This window comes from Antechinus flavipes, chromosome 2 (assembly GCF_016432865.1).
Source record: "Antechinus flavipes isolate AdamAnt ecotype Samford, QLD, Australia chromosome 2, AdamAnt_v2, whole genome shotgun sequence".
Taxonomy (NCBI): domain Eukaryota; kingdom Metazoa; phylum Chordata; class Mammalia; order Dasyuromorphia; family Dasyuridae; genus Antechinus; species Antechinus flavipes.
Window position 1 is genome coordinate 581,984,124 of NC_067399.1, and position 22,357 is coordinate 582,006,480.

The window sequence follows — 22,357 nt, forward strand, 5'->3', positions numbered from 1 at the left end:
CTATTGCACTTCAAATTTAAGATGTCTAAAACTGAATTCTTCATCTTCTCTTACTCCAGGGTTCTCATGTTAATTGATAATATGTGCACATCCAAAAGCTTAATCATCTTAGTAGAGGGCAGAGTATATAGTCCCAGTGCTTGAGAGGCAGTGTGGGATAATGAAGAAAGAGGTGATTTCAGAACTAAGGAAAACTGGATTCATTCAATGGTATAAAATGAAAATAGAAATGAGAACAATTAATTCATACCTAAGAAACTCTGGTTACATGTTAATTTACTTTGAAAATTTATCTTTTTTGGGTTTTTTGTATTTCAATTTATTTTGTGAAATATTTCCCAACTGCTCTACTGCTACTCTGTTCAGCCAACCTCAAATCTATTCTTAACAAGGAATACTGGAGGTAAAGATGTCTTAGAGAATATGTGTGTAGTCCCAAAATACTTCTTTCCACAGCAGCTACAATAAAATGTAAGCTCCAAGAAGGCAAACATTCCATCTTATGTGTCTCTGGCCCCTTTTCCCAAGTGCCAAGTTTAGGGCTTTGTATCCAGTTAGTTCTTAATAAATACTTGTTGAACTGAATTTAAGTAAAAAGGGCAGCAATGTAGGTTGATATGGAAATATTATTCTGGCAAATCTATTCAAAGAAAACTAAACTTCAGCCTTTTATGAGGCAACAGAAGGGGGTACATTCCCTGGTAGCAATCCTGGCCTGGGAAAAGCAGATGAGCAGAAAGGAACTCATTTTCTGGGCCTGGAGAACAATGATAAAACCCTTAGGACATTCCTCCTACAAAGAATAAAAGGCTACAAGACCTCACCCCACCTCCCCGGAGAGAATTTTTTTAAAGATTCTTGGCAGGAAATAAGAGTGTGTGTGTAAAACAAGGGAACCCAAGATTCACAAAACCTACATAGGAATTTTTGCTGTTATTGTTTTCCCTACTGTCAACAGAATGTATGAGAATAATGAGAGTAAGGCAGCCTTCTTAAACTCTTTCTGATGAACCCCACTACTTGTCTGGAATACAGGGTTATCACCAAACAAAAGAACGCCAACTCTCAGAAACCATTTTGTCATTTTTAACAAAGACCAAATGTTTTTCAAGATCACATAATGAGTTAATTAGGGACGGTGGTCTACAACTCAGGCCTTCAACCTTCTCTTCTGGGTTCATTCTGCAGGAGCCAATGTCAGAAGGGCTGAGATGAGGTCCTAACTGGGAGACCGAATGGTAGCCTGAGCCTGTAGGGGTCTAAATCAACAATAACAAATAAGTTTTAGAATGTCATGAAGATGGATGTGTCAAAGGGAAGAAATAAAAAAACAAAACAAAAAAAGAATAAAACCTTCCAGGAATGTTTTTCAAGAATAGGAAACAAAAGACAAGTGAAGTTTCAGGATTATTAAGCTAAAGATCCATCCAGAAAATTCAACAGGATGATCAACCCTTCAAAATGAATCTTCATTAAGGCCTCATATGTAAATTGCCATAGGAATCACCCCCTTCTCTAACTTCAAAGAACACTACATCTTTTTCTTATTTTGTATCCCACTCTTTTGTTCTCCATTTCCTGTCTCCCTCCATGATTCCATGGGATTGTCCCCCAGGCCTAGGATACACCTGTTACTCATCTCCATCCCAAGATAGACTCTCTAGCTTCATACAAACCTCAGCTAAGCACTGTCTCCCCTCCATGAGATCACCGCAGCTGCTTGTGTTTCCCTATTTAATTTATATGTATTTTATGTATAATCTAGATATGCATATGTATATGTACATCCATGCATACATGTTGCTTTTCCAGAGAACATAAGCTCCGATGACTTTCTTTTGTCTCTGTATCCCCAAAAGCTAGTAGCAGGTGTTCAGTCTGGCTGATAGCTATTTGCAAAGCCATACCTTGGTACTCCTCATTAATAGGTTCCAGAGGGTCTGGGGGCTGGCCAGCTTCACGACCAAGACAACAGCCCAGTGTGAAGAGTGCTGAGCAATCCTCAAGTGCCAAAGTGGGTTTCAGAACACATCAAACACCGGATCTGAGCGGTTGTGAAGCAGACCGGTGCCACGGTACCACTCATCTATCCGATTGCAAATCCGACTCCTGAAACTCTCTGGGTCATGGCAGAAAGAGAGCTGGACTTGGAAGTTTGAATCTGCCTCAGAGATTAACTAGTTCTGTTGTATAGCCCTGGGGAAGATACTTAAACCATCTGATGGTCTCAAATGCTGTCAAAGGGGGATAACAGTCTCTTTATAAGTATCTATCGATCAATAAACAAGCACTCACAACAGTCTATTAGGTACCAGGAACCAAGTTAGATACTGAAGATTTAAGTAGAAAGAATGAAACAATCCTTTGCATTCTAATGAGGAAGTATACAATAATATATGTATAATAACATATATGTTACACAGGTATGTATACAATACACTGACAGTTCTTGCTTTATATAAGTAGGCTACTCTGCAGAATTCTACATAAAGCTTTTCCCCCCTGAGGCAATTGGGGTTAAGTGACTTGCCCAGGGTCACACAGATAGGAAGTGTTAAGTGTCTGAGGTAAGATTTGAACTCAGATCCTCCTGACTTCAGGGCTGGTGCTCTATCCACTCTGACACCTAGCTGCCCTATAAAGCAATTTTTATGTAACATAAATGTTCCTGGATATAGGAAAAGGAGGGAGGGAAGGAAGCCATGGGCTTGGAACCAAAATTCCACGCAGGAGGCAGACACGTGGTGGGCTGGACACGGACACAGAAAGGAGAGGTCAAAGGATGGACATGAGGTCCACAGGCAGCCGGGAGACAGATGGAATAAGGGGAGCCTGCACATACAGGTGGGTGGGCTGAGCAGGACAAGGGGCTCCTCTCTTGGTGGCAGAGTCTCAAGGCAAACCCCCCTCAAGTGGCAGCTGCAGTGGTCTCTCTGCCTGTCTTCTGCCTTCATTTGAATGGCTGATGTTTTGGGGGGAGTGTTTTTGGTTCTTGAAGGACAGAAGTGGAGAGAGAGAGCACAAACTGTAGTAAAGTTAACATAAGTTGGGTTTTTTGGAATGCAGATTTATTTCAGAATTCTTAATATAAAGTAGAATTTGTGTAATGTAAATTTACATAAAGCAAGAACTGTCTACAGGATAAATGAATATAAACTAAGTAGTTAAATAGAAGGTAGTTTGGGAAAAAGACATCAGTTGTTGGGGGAACCAGAAAAGGTTTTTTTTTTTTTTAATATATGAGATGGTTCTTGATAGGAACCTCATAAAAGGCAAACCATGAGACAGAAGTAAAAAGAGAGTATATTCCAGCTATTATGGATGAAAAACCCAAAGATGAAGACATGTCCTGTGTGAGGAACAGAGTCCAATTTGGCTGGATTGAAGATGTTGAGAAGAGAAATAATAGCCAACAAGGCTGGAAATATAGGTTGGGGTGAGATTGTGAAGGCCTTAAATGTCAAGCCAGGGAAGAAACTAGTATCATGGGAGAGGCTATAGGTGTGTGAGAGTGGGGAGTGATTAAAGATGTAATCTCCTGGAGAAAATGGGAGAGGCTGGAGCCAAACAAATGTAGAGGGATTGGTCTTGGCAAGGAGAAGGGTCATATCTTTGTCAGACACCGGGGGAAAAAGTGCCGGGGTGTTTAAGAATGAAGAGAATGTCAGATGGTCTCAATTTTCTCACTAAAGTGAAAGGCAAGGTCCCCATCTGAGAGAGAGGGAAAAATGTGGGAGGCTCCAAGAAGGAAGAGAAAGTTTGGAAGCATTTCTGTGGGCGTGAGACAATGTGGGGATCAATTAAGGAAGAAATCAGGACTGCTTGCTGCAAGGAGGGCCCTGCTGAAGTCAGCACTGCTGGGAGAACCCTTCCAGCTGTGTCAGACAGCTGGTGAGTAGGAGAAGAGAAGGGAGATGGGGAGAGCAATCCAAGCCCGAGGTTTGGCAAGAAGCGAGTGGCAAAAGGACACGGGAGAGCAACGGAGAGCGGTCATGGCTATCCAGGGGGCCGATGTCAAGAGGGAGAAAAAGTGAAGTCAGAGTAAAGGGAAAGTACCGAAGAGTGGAGGGAATGAAGGTCTTGGTGAGGGAAGGATGAGCCATAGGGAGAGGTGGAATAACAAGGGATCGGAATTACCGAGTGGGAAGTAGAACACCTGGGTATGGAGACGGCTAGTGTTTCATTATCCCATGTGTGATTGGCGTGAGATCATGAGGCATTTAAAAGAGCATCTAGGTCACTATTAAAGTCCCCCGATATAAGGACAGACTGGGGAGATGATCTAAACACTGTGAGAAAGGAAGGAAAATGACCCAGGGACTGGCAGTCTACAACCGTCTTAATGTGGAAATGAGGGCATTTTGATTGAGTTGTTACAAAGGAGGAAGAGCTGATGATGGACAGAAATAAAGGGAAGATCTGGACGTGACAGTGGGGCAGGAGCAAGAAGCAATATCCTTCCCCTCTCTCCCCTCTCCAGGACCAGTATCTCAGGGAGCCATGGAGGTAACTTTTGCAAAATAATTTGCAAACCTTAAAGCAATATATAAATTTTAGATGTGATCCTTGTTCCCAGGTTATTTTAACGTATGTTTTGTCCCTCATAGGTAAGATGTATGTTATTTCTATTTGTATCAAGGCCTCTCTCTAGCAAGCTACCAGAAATCAACATATTTAATAAATGTGGCTTAGTTTGGCTTGAACCAAACTCTAATTGCTCCATTTTCTAGATACCAACTATGGTTTCCATTTCAAAATTAAATAATGAGAAGTGATGAAGGGAAGTATGCAAGAGACCTCTGATGCTTATAACATAAGAGCCTTTTCCCAGGCCCTCACGAAAAGCCAGGACTCTGGTTTAGTGTTTTCTGACATCCCAAGATGGTACTTCTCAATAGAGCATCAGATCTAAATTCCTCACCGAGGCCATCCATATATGGATCCCATCCTAACACTCTAATTTCCCATGATTTCCCATTGCTTCCCAATGCAAACCCAAGTCAGCACTCTGGTTCAAATGCCCACTTTCCCTTCTTGTCTTCAGGCTTCTTCCTTCCTGAAATTCCATTTTTATTACCCTCTCTCTGCCTACCCAAATCCTATGTACCCTTCCAGGTCTAGCTTAGTCCTAATTCCTCCATGAATTCAGGCTTCCATGACATCAGTCTACCCAGAGTAGAATAAACATGGGATCTGGACTCAAAGCACCTGAGTTTTAATCTTACCTCTACTATTTATTATCTATATAATCTTGGTTAAATCACAGTATTTCTAGGCCTTCCTTTTCTCATCTATTAAATGAGAAAGCTAAGGTAAGTATCTTTAAGGCAAGGATTCTTAAGCTGGAGTATGTGAACTCGGTTTGGTTTTGTTTTTGTTTTCATATTTTGATAACAGTATTGCAATACAACTGGTTTCCTTTTAATCTTACAAATTTTACTTTATGGATTAAGAAATATTATTCTGAGAAGGATCTCATAAAAATGACTAACATGTGCCAGACGCTGTGCTAAGCTCTCTACAATTATTATTTCATTTAATCCTTACCACAAACCTAGGAGATAGGTGCTATTATTATCTCCGTTCCATAGTTAAGGAAACTGAGGCAAAGTAACTTGCCCAGGGTTGCACAGCTGGTATGTGTCTGAAGCCAGATGAGAACTCAGAAATTTCTGACTTCAGAACAAGCACTCTATTGAGACACCAGTCTCTCTGTAGCTCCATAGATTCACCAAAGGGGACGTGAAGTGAAAAAAAATCAAGAAATCCAGGGGTGAGGGGAAGGAGGGGAAAAGTTGGAACAAAAGGTTTTGCAATTGTCAATGTTAAAAAATTACCCATGCATTTATCTTGTAAATAAAAAGCTATTTAAAAAAATCCTGTCGAATATTTCTAATATTCACCCCTGTAAATCCCATGATCCCATGTTTCAAGTCATCAACAGAAAGTGCCCGGGACTTCCCAATTAGAGACAGATCCAAGCTTCAGCTCCAACACTTCCTGGTTATAGGGAGCTCTCACCCTCTCAGAGCCTCTCTTTCCCCATCCTTAAAATAAGATTGTTGGAAGAGCTGATTCCTAGGTCCTTTCCAGCTCTGACATTCAGGGTGCTGTGAACTCTCCCTTTTCAGACTTCAGCAAGCATTGATTAGTATGATAGAAATTTCTATCATACTAATCAATGCTTGCTGAGTGACCTACCCATTTATGTTCTTCATCACAGAGCTTTGCATTCTCCACCCTGAGTTCCTTAAAGACAAAGGCTGTGGACCTGATTAGTCTTTTGTATTTCTGGCAGTGCCAGGCACTAAGGTGGGCACATGGAAGGTGCTCAGTAGGTTACTTGATGTTTCTTTGTATTTACCATCTAGGGAATCCTCTAAACCTGGCAGTGAATCCTGCAAGGATTCCTGCAAGGGCATGCCTCTGCAGGGAATATTTTGGAAGGTTGTTGTGTTGTTTTTTTTTTTTAAGGGGTCTATAAAATAACTGTCCTGATGACCAAAACCAAATAGCCAGCTAGTATTTCCTGAACAAATTTCAAAGTCCCAACCCAGAAAAACGGAGCATAGTACCAACTCTCAAAGATGTAGTATTCTTTCTCCTTGTAGCTAACAAGAATTGTTCATACTGCACACCCTTAGATTGGTTTCCTTACTAAGGTACAGTCTAAAGTTAGGAAGAAAAGGTCAAATCCTGTATTTGTCAAGTTCACACAGCCTCTACAAAATTTATGACCATTACATCCCAGCTCAATTTAGTCCACTAGTTAGAGCCCATTGCTGATTGATTCCAAGATCCAAATCCTTTAAAAAAAAAAAAAAAAATCGAAACATGATTTATTGGATATTCCTTGGGGAGGAGAAGCACTAGGAAAGGGAGGAGTAGGAAAGCTCTTGAATCCACAGCAATTTTAATTGGAACAAAGTATTGGATTTAGGGTCTGAGGACCTAAGTTCAAGTCTTTGCTACTTAGTTATGTGATTTTTGGCAATCAAGAATTCAACAAGCATTTATTGAGCCTACTATGTACTCAATCCTGACCTAGGGAACACAAAGACAAAGATTAAACAGCCTCTACTCTCAAGGAATTTACATTTTATTGTGCGTCATTTAGCCTATCTAAGCAATCTTCAGTTTACTCACCTATAAAATGAGTGGGTTCTGAGACCGTTTCAGCTCTTAATCTCATGACTATTTGGAATAGAATTTTGCTCTGTATATTAACTCATCTCTCATCAAAATGTTGTATAAATGAGTATCAGTCAATCAGTAAACATGTATTAAGTACTTAGTCTCAGACATTGTGCTAAGTGCTGGGAGATACAAAATAAGGCCAACAGTCAATCCTTGAGTTCAAGGAATTAACATTCTAAAGAAAAATGGAAGATTTTTATGAGATAATTCAGAGAGAAGAGAGGAAGACCAGAAAACTATGTATATTTATATATAGATATATGTATATGGGGGTGTGGGTGTGGGTATGTATGACTAAAATAATGTAAACAAAAACATAAAAGGCATTTATACAACCAGAAAAACAATATCCTTAATGAAAATAAAATTATAAAAAGAAAAAACATCAATTATCAAAACTAATTATTATGAAATTATAATTACCAATTTTGACCCCAAATAAGAAATTTAAGAAGGTACCTCCCCTCCCTTTGTTTCTTTGTAAAGCTGGGGACTGTGAGTATGGATTGTGGACAGAGTATGGCTGCATTATAACATCAGATTTTTTCCAAAGTTTTGATGAATTGTGTGGGTTTTTTTATCCTTAGTTTAAAGGAATGGGGAATGGAAGTGGTCACAGATAACATGGTGAAATGTAGATCATATAAAAGCAAAATATGTCAGAAAAAATTTACATAAAACAAGAAGCATCTGCATTCAGGTTGATCACAATAATCCATCTTGGATCCTGAGGGCAGATGATAAAACATAGTTCCCTCTTCTTGGCCCTTGGGGCAGAATGTTGTGTCCACAGCAGGTATTGCTTCCTACACATGGCAGCACTCCCCTGACTTCCAGATCTCATTATCCTGTAGGATCACATCAGCCCTAAAACTCACAGCACCTCGGTGTCCTGTGCTCACAGGATGCCCACCTCTGACAGCAGAGGGTGTAAGACAGACTGCAAAGTTCCTCCAGGAGGGCCCCAGAGAGACCATCTTATTTACCCCTGCACTAAGTTCCCCTGCATTCCCTAACCCTGCCACGCTAAGAACTTCTCCCATTAGATTGGGAGCTTTTCAAGGACGAGCGCTGCCTTTTGCTTTTCTCCGCATCCCCAGAATGTAGCCCAATGCTTGTCATATATAAATGCTTAATAAATGTTTACTGAGTGACTGACTTGTCAATTAGTTCACCTGTTTTAAGAGGCAGAGTTCAATGGGGGAAAGCATGACATGTCGAGAAAATACTGCGATATAAAAAACAAAAGGCATCAATAAAACATTTTAAAAAGGAATTTTAAAAAAGGAATTAGAGATGAGAGAGTTAACATTCCTCCTTTTTACTTCATGGCTCCCCATAGGTTGCTCTGCCTTTGTACAATGAGGTTTACTAAGCGCTCACTGCATTTTTATTGAATTAAATCTCCTCAGGATGAGAGCAAGCCCAGGAAATCCTTTTGGGGCCCTGGCTGAAAAACAATACCCAGGGAGAAAGCTGGCAATAACAAGGAGAATAAGCTGGAGAACCGGGATTCCCAAGACATGCTTTAGAGCCCTCCATGCTCAATCACAAGTAATTGTGACTTATGTTTCTTGGCTGAAAAACACATCTGATCCCTTCTGACCTAAAGGCCTACAAGTGGTGAGTGGCGGGGGCTGGACTTCAGAGACCCCGTTTCAATCAGCGAGTGACCTCAGCTCCGTGCTGGGGACCACCCCCTCCACACACACAAGCGACACATCCTGTGAACGTGCTCGTTGCCGTTGTCACTAACTCGGATATCAATGCAGAGGTTAGCACACACACACGCTGCTTCCCCTTCCTGGGAAACACAGATATGACTGGGAATGTCAGAGGCCACGGGCCCTCACCGGGGGCCTCTTCCACAATGGCTCCACTGGAAATGACTCCATTGTTTCCTCTACACCGTCAGAGCAGTCTTTGCAGTCTTCTCTCCATGGATGCTAAACCTGTACCTATCATTAGGGGATCAAATAGTCATAGGTCGACCAGTTATAGTATTCAATATCTGTCCATTTAAGGGGCTGTAGATTTAAAAAGTAAATTCCTAGTGAGGAGGGGGCAATATGTGTAATATCATAATAATATTAAAATCCTCAAAAATTAGGTTTTGCATGCCCTTACAAATATAATGGGCATCATAGTGCCTTCTATAATAATAAGTAGGGGACACAGAAAATTTAGAGTTCAAAATTAAAAAATAAAAATTTTTTAAATTCTATAATTACCAAGATAGTACTCTAAAAGCATACAATTACATGTATAAGATTATTGGGAGATTTACAGGATCATGAATTGTGGTGGTCTTCTTTAAAATGTAATGGTTCTTTCTGGGGGCAGGTTTCTTGGGGAGGTTTTCTGGAGGCAGCCTTAGTTTCAGTTAAAAGTAATAATCACCCAAATGCAGCCAGCTGATAAAATGCCAATGTTTATTTTCTCCTTCCAAAATAGCCCGGTTAGTTTTTCTTAGAGGCCTATCTTTCTGCTTAGTTCCAAGAGCTCGTCCTTTGCCTCTGATTTCTTCAGCCTCCAGCCAGCACCAAGTTGGAATGAATCTCTCTTGCTTCCAAGAGAGGGCTTGTGGGCTTCCTCCCAGAGTGCTCCTGTCCGACCCCTGGGAATGTTCCGAAGTATCTCTCTTGAAGCTCTAAGAGCTTCTTCTAAAGGTGACTCCTCCCAAGGGAGGGATTAAGGGAGGTGTGAATTTGGTTATCTCATATTAAACCCTGAAATCTCCCAAACTTGTGAACTCCAATGAGTACTTAAATACTTCTTGCTTATATGCTCTCTAAAGGTGTGAACACAAGCATTGTTTCTATTAGTTCTATTTAGTACCTTGTTTCAGGTTCTGGCCCAAAACATCTCCTTGTAGGATCAGAGCAATCATACTGAACCATGCTAAATTAGATAATTATTGTCTCTATCAACTCTAATGACTTAACACTTTGTAAAGATTCCAACAATGAATTTAGAACTGGAAGGGACCATATAGGTCACTCCTCCTCATTTTATATATGGGGAAACTGAGGTACAAAGAATTGAAGTGATTGGCTAAAAGTCATAATAAGTAGCAAGTAACAGCATTAGGACCCAGTTTCTCAGATTCCAGGTCCAGCACTTTTTCACATAAATAGGTGAGGAGCCTTAGAGACTGTCTAGACTGAACTCTTCATATTATGGTGGCGAGAGGGCAGAAGAATTGCAGCCAAAAACAAGGGGATGATGCTCCTATTAAACCATACAGGGAGCCAGGAGCAAAGCAGGGCTGAAATGGAGATTGCCCGACTTCCATAATGTTGTGCACAGAGTAGGTATGAAACCAAAGGGAAATGAGCGGTCATGTTCCCAATGCATGACCTAGAATGCCCTTGGGGATGTGACCCAGGATGAGACATCACTCATGGCTTAGACTCATTGCGCACCATCATACCTCATAATTCAGCTTCTACCCCAATCACTCTGAGGAGAACTTGACTCTTCTACTATTTCCCAAAACCATTCGCTATCAGTCCCAGAAATGCCCCTATTAGAGAGCAGTTGTACATGTGTTTCTTGTGAAGTGGGAATCAGGGTCTGACTTTGTGAATCCCATTCCCTGGGAAGGAGTCTGACAAATTAGAAGAATAAACCATGATTCAGGTTTTGGGACAAAGGACCAAAGTACTTTTGCTCTGACTTTGATCAAGATCCAGGAGTCTGGCCTTAAACTCAACTGAGGAGGAACACAAGTCCTTCTGAGCTGTTCCCACCTGCAATGCTCACCTATTTCTTCTCAGCCCCTCCAGATCACTCCCATCCTTCAATTAATCAACAAGCACTTATTAAATTCTGGCTTACTCTATGTCAATTAGTTTGCTTGATGCTGGAGATACATAGAAGTAAAAATATTTATTGCCCATAAGAAGCTTAACATCTCTTGCCAAGGGAGAAAACATGTACATGTACACACACACACAACTGAGACAAGGTGATTTACTGCCTGGGAGCTCCAGGAAAAGCCTCATGTACAGAGTGGATTCTGGAAGAAAAGATGACATCCCAAGAAATGGAAAAGAGGAGGTAGTAAGTCTCCTCCAAGACTGAGGAGACAAACAATGAGAAGGCACAAAGATGGAAGACTAAGTGGCAAGTCTACCCGTTTGGCTGCTTGAGCTGGACTTCACTGTAGCACAAGGAGAGGGATGTATAAGAAGCCTGGAAGGATAGGAAGGATCTATGTGTGAAGGGCTTTAAAAGCCAAACAGAAGATCATATTTGGTGCTGGAGGTGATGGAGAACTGCTGGAGATTACTAAGTAGGAAAATGATATGGTCAAATCTGGACATCAGGAAAATTGGTCTGGCCACTGTGTGAAAGATGGGTTGGAGTGGGGAAGGACTTGAGGCTCAAATCCTGACACAATCTCATCCATGAATCCTTGCCTAATCACACTCCCCACACCCCCCAATAGTAATCTATCTCATCCTTTTCTAAATGCTCTTGTATCTCTTGTATAACAGGGCTTCTTATACTTTTTCCACTCATGAACCCTTTTCGCCTGAGAAATTTTTACGTGACCCTGGGTATATGTTATAGAAGTTAAACAGTTACTAATAATAAATCATAATTTTGTAATCCCCACATTCAGTTACAAGATCCCATATGGGATCATGACCCACATTTTAAGAAGCTGGGATAAACCACTCATCTGACACATATCAGTGTCTACCATAGAGCCTTATACAGAATTCCTTGCACAGGAATAAAAAGCCCTTGAAAGCAGTATTTAAAACTTATTTTTCATTCAGGCAGAAAAATTTAGGTAACTTGTCTATTTTGATTAAAGTAAAAAATCTGAAAAAAAAAATTGCCAGCATGGGAAGTTAAAAAAAAAAAAAAAATTGGACCTACTTGCCCAAGAGGTGCTCCTTCCTAAAGTTCAATCTCTGCCTGGAAAGCTTGCTCGCCCTAGCAGCCCTTGGAATACAAACATCTTAAAAGTTTTCCACTCAAGCAGCAAAATCAAGAAAGCTGATCAGCTTCTGGCTTGGCTTTTCAAGACAAACTATACTTGAAAGAAGTTGCCCCAGTCTTGCAATCTAACAATCTCACAAAACCACAAATCGTAGTTGAAGTCTACTCCCTTTCTCTGGCCTGCTTTCCTTTCTCTGACTCCTCAGGACTAGTTCTAATGGTGTATGGTCCTCTTGGGCTAACCCAACTCACAATGGCCTCTCTGATCCCATTTTCCCCTTTCAAATCAGTAATTATAATAATGACAACAAATAATAACCACAACAAATCACAGCATTTATGTAGCACCTTAAGATTTACAAAGAACTTTACACGTATTAACTCTTTTGATCCTCATAATAACTGTGAGGTAAATGCTATTACCTCTATTTTCATATAAGGAAACTGAAGCTGAAAGAAATTATATGACTTGGCTAGGGTCATAAAGCTCATCCATCCTTCAAACACCTGCCAAAATACTATCAATGCACATAAATATTGATCATATTACTGCTTTCAGACAAAACCTTCAGTGATACTTTATTGCCTACAGGAAAATGGATATCATTCCCAACTTTGAATTTCTATAGGATACATCAATTTTATATCCAATCATATTTTCTTTTATTATTCTCTTATTTTCTTAGTGGGGCAGCAAGGTAAGGGATTCCAGTTGATGGAATGCAGGACCTGGAGTCAGGGAGACTCATCTTCCTGAATTCAACCTGGTCCCAGAACTTACTAGCCATATGACACTGGTCAAGTCACTTAATCCTTTCTCTGACAAAGAGACTTAATTGAGTTTCATTGGATAAATGATGGACAGAAACAGCTACACCCAAAGAAGGAACACTGGGAAATGAATGTGAACTATTTGATTTTTGATTTTCTTCCTGAGTTATTTTTACCTTCTGAATCCAATTCTCCCTGTGCAGCGGGAGAACTGTTCGGTTCTGCAAATATGTATTGTATCTAGGATATACTGCAACATATTTAACATATATAGGACTGCTTGCCATCTTGGGGGGGGGAGGGAGGGGAAAAAAACGAAACATAAGTGATTGCAAGGGATAATGCTGTGTAAAAATTATCCTGGCATGGATTCTGTCAATACAAAGTTATTATTAAAAAAAAAAAAGTCACAATCCTGTTTGCCTTAGTTTCTTCATCTATAAAAATGAGCTGGAGAAGAAAATGGCAAATCTTCCCAGTCCCTCTTTCAAGAAAACCCCAAATAGGGACATAAAGAGTTGGATGAGACTGAAAACACTGAAAAACAGCAAAATTGTTTATTTTCTTGTCTCCTCAGATGGTAAATTTTTGAACGGCCATGACTTTGTAATAGATTATTTTGGCCTCCAACTTAAAATAGATCTAGATATTTAGTAAATGCTTAGGAGAGAGAAAGTGAGAATGGTCACAGATGATAAAGAAGAAAGGATGGCACTAAACTGTGGATAATCTTGAGTGGCTAGTTGGACATGGATGGGAGTCTGTTGAAAATACATAGAATAATCTCACAAACAGAATTCACTTTAAGAGAAGGTTACAATGCGGTGCATAGAGTATCAGCCTTGAAAGTCAAGAGGACCTGAGTTTCAAATCTGACCTTAGACACTCAATGCTTCCTAGATATGTGACCCTGGGCAAGTCACTTAACCCCAATTGCCTCAACAAAAAAAGAGAGAGAGAGAGAGAGAGAGAGAGAGAAGATTAGAGTGGGATAAGGAGATAGAGGCAGAGAAAAAGGACAGATGGCCACGGGAATTTTCAAGACAAAAGGAGGAAGAAATGAGAACCAAGAATAGAAGGATTGCAAAGAGGGAAGAATGAGTGAAGGAGAGGCTGGTTAATGAAAGAAAATGATAGGGGATGAAATTGGTAAGGACCCAGTGACAAGACAAAAAAAAAAAAAAAAAAGGGAAGAGAGTATCAAAGAATGAAAAAGTAATCACAACATCTACCAGACAGTGACCACAGGTGTCCAAGAGAGATGGCGAAAACTCCTACTACATTTCAGACACTGGCTATCAAAGCGGGTCTGAATGTACCAAAAGGAAACCTCAGTCAGGCTGGACTGGATGAACCTTTCATTTACTACTCCCCAATGGAAGCTGGAGTCCCAAGACAGGATAATACCAAGAGAGAAAGGTTTAATAAGTTTTTAAACAGAGAGAAAGGTGTTAGAAGTCAAAGGCTTTCTAAGCTGTCTCAGCCAGGCTGTCCCTCCCTGATGAGGAAATCTTGGAACTTTCTCCTGAATGTTTCTCCTTCTGTTCTCTGAGCTCATAAGGGGCTCCAGGTACTCCCTTCCCAGGACACCGAGTTAACTTTCTCTCCTCTTCCATGGCCACTAGTGAGTTAACTTTCTCTCCTGTTCCATGACCACTGGGAGACCCCTCTGTCCCTTCAAAGGCCAATTCTAACACGTCATCGGACTGCAGGTCTCCCCAGCAGGGGAAAAAGTGAGCTCCACATGGCAGCTAGAGGGAAGGCAGCCAAAGGCTTCATCTGGTCGCAGCATCCAGCACCAATTCCCTAGTTAATCATCTTGCCGAAGCCACAGAGGTGAGATATGAAACACATCCACTCCTCCTCCTCCCTAGCTTTCCCCTCCAAAGTCATGTCAGCAAGGTTTCCCCCAGGGGGTTCCAACTACAGCCAACTGAGACCAGCCCCCTCACTCTGACCACGAGCCAATTTATCTTGGCCAGAGCCCGCACCAGGGACGCCCTCACCACTCCCTCTGCTTCCCTCTCTCCGGCTCACACCCCATCCCACAAAGGGAACAGGCTACAGCTATAGATTTCTATCATCCCAGGCTTCGTTCCAAAGCCCAACATATGGGCTCTTCCCTTCCACACCCACCCAGCCATGACCACTGCCCTTTCTGCAGCTGCAGTGTTAGAGAAGGGAGGGTTGCTTTTGCAAGCCAATCCCAGAGACACAGGGGAAAAGGTTGAGAGGTAGAAATCTACTGACTCTTTTTAAAACCTTTCAATCACAGTAAATTTCTTTTAAATAGGAAATTAGGGTTATAAAAGCATGGAACATCCGCTGTCTTATTTAAAAAGAGAGGCAGTAAGGCTATGGGAATAGAAAATGGACTCTGAAAACCTGAGTTTGAGTCCAGCCACACACACACACACACATTTGATATATAAGTCATTAACCTGCCAAAGTCCCAGGAAAACTCCCTAAGAGGAAGCCATTCACTAGCATCTCCCAACTCTAAGGTAATTGCAGGTCAAATTCAAATTTAATCCTTCAAAAGTTCCAGTGAGTAGATATACAACTATCTATATATACAACTATATATATATTAGATATAAAGACATAGATATATAGTTTCCCCTAGATATATCTATATCTATCTAAGATTCAGAAAGGTTAAAAGCAACATACCAAATGTCACAAAGCTGAGTGGGATTTTTGACTTCAAGTCCAATATCTACTGTCCCTGAGGACATCCTCTTTACAACAAAAAGGCTGAAAGAATGGAGAAATAATGCAGAATAAGACCATTTCTGCTTGCAGGCTGAAGAACTAATGCAGTGCTCCTTAAATGTCTAAGTCTGCCTGCCAATCCTATCCCTACCCCAGAATGCATACATTGGTTTCCTTCAACTCTGAGCTAGAGTCCTGTCTTATTTAAGAAGGCTGAGTGGATGTCCATCAATTGGGGAATGGCTGAATAAGTTATGGTATATGAATATAATAGAATATTATTGTTCTACAAGAAATGATGAGTAGGCTAACTTCAGAAAAACCTGGAAAGACCTCCATGACTTGATGCTGAGAGAAGTGAGCAGAACCAGAACATTGTACACAGTAACAGCAAGATTATGAGGTGATTGACTATGACAAACTTAGCTCTTCTCAGAAATAAAGTGATCCAAGACAATTTTAATAGACTCAGGATGGAAAATGGCATCTGCATCCAGAGGGAGAACTATGGAAACTGAATGCTGATCAAAGCATACTATTTCCACTTTTTTGCTGTTTTTTTCTTTCTTGTGGTTTTTCCCTTTTGTTCTGATTCTTCCTTCACAACATGACTAATGTGGAAATATGTTTAAAATGATCGTACATGTATAACCTATATCAGATTTCTTGCTGCCCTGGGAAGCGGGGAGGGAAGAAAAGGAAAGAGAAAAAAAATGGAACTCAAAATCTTACAAAAATGAATGTCAAAAAATTTCTATTTCAGGCCAGTTCCAATGGCCTTGTGATGAAGAAAGCCATCTGTACCCAAAGAGTGAACAATGGGAACTAAATGTGGACCATAACATAGTATTTCACTCTTTTTGTTGTCTGCATTTTGTTTTCCCTTTTTGATCTGATTTTTCTTGTGCAGCATGATTATTTGTGGAAATGTGTATAGAAGTGCACATGTTTAACATATATTGGATCACTTGCTGACTAGGAGAGGAGGTGAGATAAGGGAGGGAAAAAAATTAGAACACAAGGTTTTGTAAGGGTGAATGTATATATTTTGAAAATAAAAAGCTTTAATTTTAAAAAAGTGATCTATAAGTTAAATTAGGTAGTCATAGAAGACTGAATTTCAGGATGGAGATTAGGGTTGGAAATATCTGTACAGAGTTGCAAACTGAACCCTTAGGAACTGACAAGATCAATGAATGAAAATAGAAAGAGATGAGGACCAAGGACAGAGCCTTGGGGGACAATCATAGTGAAGACTTCTCAAAAGAGACTGAAAAAGAATGGTCAGACAAAAAGGAGAACTAAGAGAGACTAGATTCATAAAAATCTAGAGAGAGAGTATCTAGGAAGAAGAAAAAGAGGTGACCAAGTGTCAAATGACGCAAAAAGGTAAAAACAGATCAGTACTATTGTCTCCCTTTACCCATCTCCCTTCTCTCCTCCTGCATCCTAGTAGTCATGATACTTTGCTGAATCTACCACCAAGCCAGGCTACCTAATCTTATCAGGACCGTTATCACTGCATGACAATGCTTTTAGTTATCTCTGATTCACTCCCAGTCAGGCTCTCCAATGTGGTCATTATAAAACTTCTATCTCCTCAAGCTCTCCATAAATAGATATGGGTTTCTTCCACAACAGAGAAGAACTTAGTCTCTGCAACTGATGAGATCACCAAAAGGAAGTGCAGAAAGAAGAAAGAAAAGGGCCAGCACAGAGACTTATGAGCTACATATGCTTAATGGCCAGGAGAGATATGAAAATTCAGCAAGAGAGTGAAAAGGAATAGTCTGACAAGTAGGAGAAAGTTAAGTCAAAGAAGGAGAGTGTATTCTGGAGAAGGTGGTCAAGTTCTGAAGGCTTCAAGTGGGATGTGGCAACCCTTTGGAGAAGGATCATAATTTGCATACTCGAGTCATTGAACTGGCTAGTATCTAACTTCCTCTCTCTCTCCAGATGTCAAGTTTCTCTCATTCATGCATTTCACTTCATCTTTAGACAATCCCTCCCTTGAAAGGATGCATGATGCAATCTCATGGCCAAACAGGCTGGGGCCTCAAGGAGTGACCTATTCAGAGCCACACACAAGCAACAATGCTTTCTTTGCCCAACAAAGGAAGGCAGGAAATAATCTGGACAGCAATCCAGCAGAAGAAGAAATTTCTGGGTCCCTAGAGGCAGCTAGCCTCCAGAATGATGAGGGAGACCCAGAGCACAAACGAGACGTCACAGCCTTTAGGGAAAAAAAAGAAGAATCACGTCCAGGAGTGGGGGTGAACCACAGATTTGGAACACAAGGTAATTTCTACCGCACAGCCCCACTTACATACAACAATACTTCCTTTAAAAATTGGTATTTCTACAAGGACAGCACAGCAAAACAAAGGGAAGATGGATCAGCATTGACAAAGGCTACAACATAAAAATGAATTTAAAGAGGGACCTCAGACATGGTACTTCAGAAGCTTTCATTCCTTGTGGGACATGGAGACAACAAGGAACAAACTAAAACCCCCAAGCCAAAAATAAAACTCAGAAAAAGAATGGAAGTAAAAAAAAATCATGACAAGAACAAAGCAAAGAAAAACTTATAAGGAAAAGAAAATGCCCTAAGTGGTACAGTGTGCTGGTATCATCTCTAATTCCTTCTCACTAAGTGAAAATATAGTTCCCCTCCATACCTGACTAAACACCATCCATACACCAAGCAAAAATCCTTAAGGAATATACTGCTTTTCAAGTGCTGTCCTCCATGCAACAAGATATGGCTACTGATCCACCCCAAGGTCTGAATTACCTCTCTAGCAATGAGGATGAGTTTGAATGGCTCATCCGGAAGCTCCAGTGAAGACATTCTGGAAGTGGAGGGCTGGGGTCAGAAATGCCATCTGTGGTCAAGGACAACCTAACTGCTCCACAGAGAGCAGCAAACCATGACATAATCTTCCAATAGCATCATTCCCTCACCCACTGAGTTAATAAGGCCAGATGGATGATGATACCCATGTCATAGCCCCAGTTTCCCTGAACCCCAGGGAGCTTGCTTCATGCCCCAATATGCCCTGTGGAAGGAGTGAGTGGATGGTGAAAGTGCCCTCTACTGAAAAGTTGGGGGTGTTACCCCCATGTAACAAGTTGGGGTAACACCATAGAATAGAGGCCTTGGAGGAGTTAAAGGGAAGATGTTCCCATAGATTCAGCTTGGACAGCTCAGAGAAAATCAGAATTTGTGCCAATGACTCTCTTGGACGCTGCTAAAATTACAAAAAAAAAAAAGTGTATTTCCATACAAAGTATGCGTGTGTGCCATTCTCCAGCTTGCCTGCTCCCCCTGCCAGCTGGCTATCATTTCCCTACTCAGTAGAGGAAGCACATGGATTTGCAGGCCTATTTCGAAAGCATGAAATCTCACTGCTGGCAAGCAACCACTCTCCCATTTACCCACCAGGACCTAGGATGCCAGACTGCCTCTAGCTCAAAAATGGAAGGAAGCAAATGGGACCAGAACAGAAAAAGAACTGGGCTTGGGAAGTCAGATCTACTTCTAACAGCTCCCGATTGAGATATAGACAATTCCTTATCTGTAAAATAAAGAGAATACTGGAACCAACTACCTCAAACGATTATTGCGAGGAAAAAGCTTTGTAAACCTTAAAGCACCGAATAAATTTATTATTATATCATAAACTATAAAGTACTACATAAATGCAAAGGGTCACCCTTGTCAAGGCTGAGGATATATTACATGAAGGGAGTTTCAGATGCTAATGAAAAAGAGCATTTTTCAATTTGCAGCAGCAGGAAGGGAGAAGGAGAAAGACATAAATGGGAACCAGGGATAAACACATTTTCTTCCAAATCAGGATGTCTCCTGGGTAGAGACAAGGGAGGTGCTAATTTGTCATTCTGACTGTCCACGCCCATTAGAGATGACTACATCTAATGAATTAACTAGTTATATCCACCTTAGCCTAGGAAGTCTGGGTTTTGTGGGTAAACTACAACTCATTAACTGTGATGACAAAGTAGAAGTATTTGTATTGGTATTGTAATGATGTAGAGACTAGTCTGCTCATCTCCACCTTCTCCCCAACCCCCAAAACAGACAGGAGTTCCCTCTCTCTGACTTTCTAAAATCCTACCCACGTTTTAAGACCCAATCCCACTCCTCCTCTCTGGAACTTTCTTTGACCCCACTGAGCTCCCTCCTCGGAACTCCTACCAATCATCACTATCTCTATCCCTCAGTGGACATCAACAACCCAAAGCTGTGTGGTCTTTTCTGTTTCCAAATGCCTTCCCAGTTAGACAAGTTAAGACATCTGATACTGTTTTGATCCCTCCATAGAGACTATGACTTGGTTGAACACAATAAAGGAAATCCATGAATACCAAGTGAATGAAGGAGGGAGTGAATAAATAAAGCCTTGGTCCATATAGCGTTTGGCACTTCTGTATGGCTGGGAAGATGGGGCCAGTCTCAATGGTTCTGTGAAGGTAGAAGGAGAGACTTCATAAAAGATAGATGACAGCTAAGATTCCAACGTGAGGGGAATGTGAGTAAAAAAGAACATTTAGCATCAATGTTCCTGGAGCTCTGAATCAGCAATAGGATCCTGACTTTTCCACATGCACTTGCCTTCTCTGAAACTCATTTTCCTCATCTTTAAAATGAAAAAATTAGACTAGCTGACTTTTAAGGTCTCTTCTAGTTCTAAGACTATGAGCTATGTATGTTCTTTGGATCAAGCTAAGGGAAGAATGAAGAGTTCACTCTCCTTTCTTGCAGGAGGACAGCCGTGGCCAGCACTAGGGGACAAGTCCAGATCCTAGAAGGAGCCTTTCCCAGGCAGTGTCCTTCCATTTGGAGACAGGTTTTATTACCATCCCATTATGTCTCCTCAAGTGAGCTTTCCCAAGACTCATAAAAGGCTCCACCCGGCACTGCAGAGGAAAGCTGACAACTTTGAATAATCACCCTTCGAGGTAACCCGGACTTTTAATAAAAAGCAGAATGGGTCCTGGATTTGCCTTCCAACAAATCAATCTGCCCAGCTCCGTCAGCTTAGGTTCAACACCCTTGACTTGAGAGTTAGGAAGTGAAATGGGAATGAAGCTGGGAGAAAAGGGCTTACCATGCAGATTAGACACCAATGGTCTTACTGCTGGGGACCCCAAAGGCAGACCCTCTGTTAGGACTATCAGTCCAATCTTCAACTCTGTCCATTTTTATTCCAGACTCTGGATGAGGCAGACGCTTCCTGTGAATCCATCCATCCTCAGTGAACAAAGAGCGTCCCTGTTCAGCACTTCCTCTTCCTCACCCCGGCATGGTACAGGCAAATGGAACTCTTGTTTGAATGAAGAGACGTGGTTCAGATTTTAATTTGTTTCCCAGGTGAAAAGAGAGAGGGGTTGCCACTTTTGCAAGCCAGAATGTCAAAGAGGCGTGGAAAGTGAGGGCGAAGGTTCTCCTCATTTGTTTTAGACTCTTAAGAGCTTTGTTATTTCCACCTTATCTTTTTACTCAATGGTAGGCAGTTTCATACTACAAAGACTTCTTATTTTCTTAATGGACTGGAAATATCTGACCCTTTCCATACTGTTTAGCTATCCTGATACAATGCATAGCAGGGTTGTTTATGTTGTGTTTCCAAGTAATGTTTATTTAAAGGAGGGCTGTAGTATACCAAACACTACCTATCAAAAGACAAACACTGTAATCATGGGGGTGGACAGGAGAGCCATCTAAAATACAGTACTCTTACTCCACTCGGGGAGGGGTGTGTGTGTGGGGGGGGGGGGGGAGAACAGATGGAAAACATCCAACTTTCCCTTAAAGATCACTGTTTATTTTATATTTTTTCAGTTTAAGAGGCTCTCTGAGTCACTTGCTTAGGTAAGGGGTGGGGAGAGGGAAGTAATATGTTAAACAAAGAATAAGTGTTGGACCAGTGATTTCATTGTTGAGGGATACCCTTCTACCAAAGTAGGTCAGCATCTTCTCTGGAACTTACATTTTAAGAGAGTTGCCCAGAGTATTGACAGTATTAAAAAGGACTTCCTCAGGGTCACACAGCCCACTCAGGTGGGACTTGAACCCAAATGTGCAAATGAAATCACAATAGTAAATGCTACATAAAATGTGAATTATTAGTATTGCTGTTGTTCGTGGCTTTGACTTCAATTCTCTAGCTGATAGGACCCAGTGCCTCCCATAGACAAAGATGATCATTAATTTCTGAAGGTCATCAGAGAAAGCCACACCTGATGGCAAAGAGAATGTTTTCTTTTTTTAAAAAAAAAAAAACTATTTTCTGAGTCTGGTGTATCCTTCAGTGATGATATATTGACCTGTTGTACTAATATCAATTGATCCATACTTAAGGAGTGAATAGTAGTGGAAAGGGAACTGAATTTGGAGCCACAGGATCTCAGTCTGAATCCTACATCCATTGATTTGAATCCTGACTAATCCAGGACTCAGGCTTCCTCACCTAAAAGTAAGGAGATTGCCCTATAATTTAACAATCTCATTGGGTGATGATGAACTAAAGCTAAATTTTAGGGGAGAAAGGAAAGTCTAAGATATAACCCTTTAGAATGCTCTTAAAGTTCACAGTCTAGTAGAAACAGAAGAAAAATTAAACAGCAAGAGGGGGAGAGAAATTAGAATACAAGAGATGTCAAATATTAGTTAACCCAAAAATAGAGTCCC

At 40.9% G+C, this 22,357-nt stretch overlaps 1 long non-coding RNA gene across 1 annotated transcript; it reads left to right on the forward strand.

The window, feature by feature from the left end:
• The first annotated feature begins 2,696 nt into the window (after positions 1-2,696).
• On the forward strand, positions 2,697-21,380 carry LOC127551545 (uncharacterized). The gene is made up of 3 exons (XR_007951118.1): positions 2,697-4,506; positions 20,429-20,625; positions 20,878-21,380. It is a non-coding gene; the product is annotated as an uncharacterized LOC127551545 (long non-coding RNA).
• The last annotated feature ends 977 nt before the right edge of the window (positions 21,381-22,357 follow it).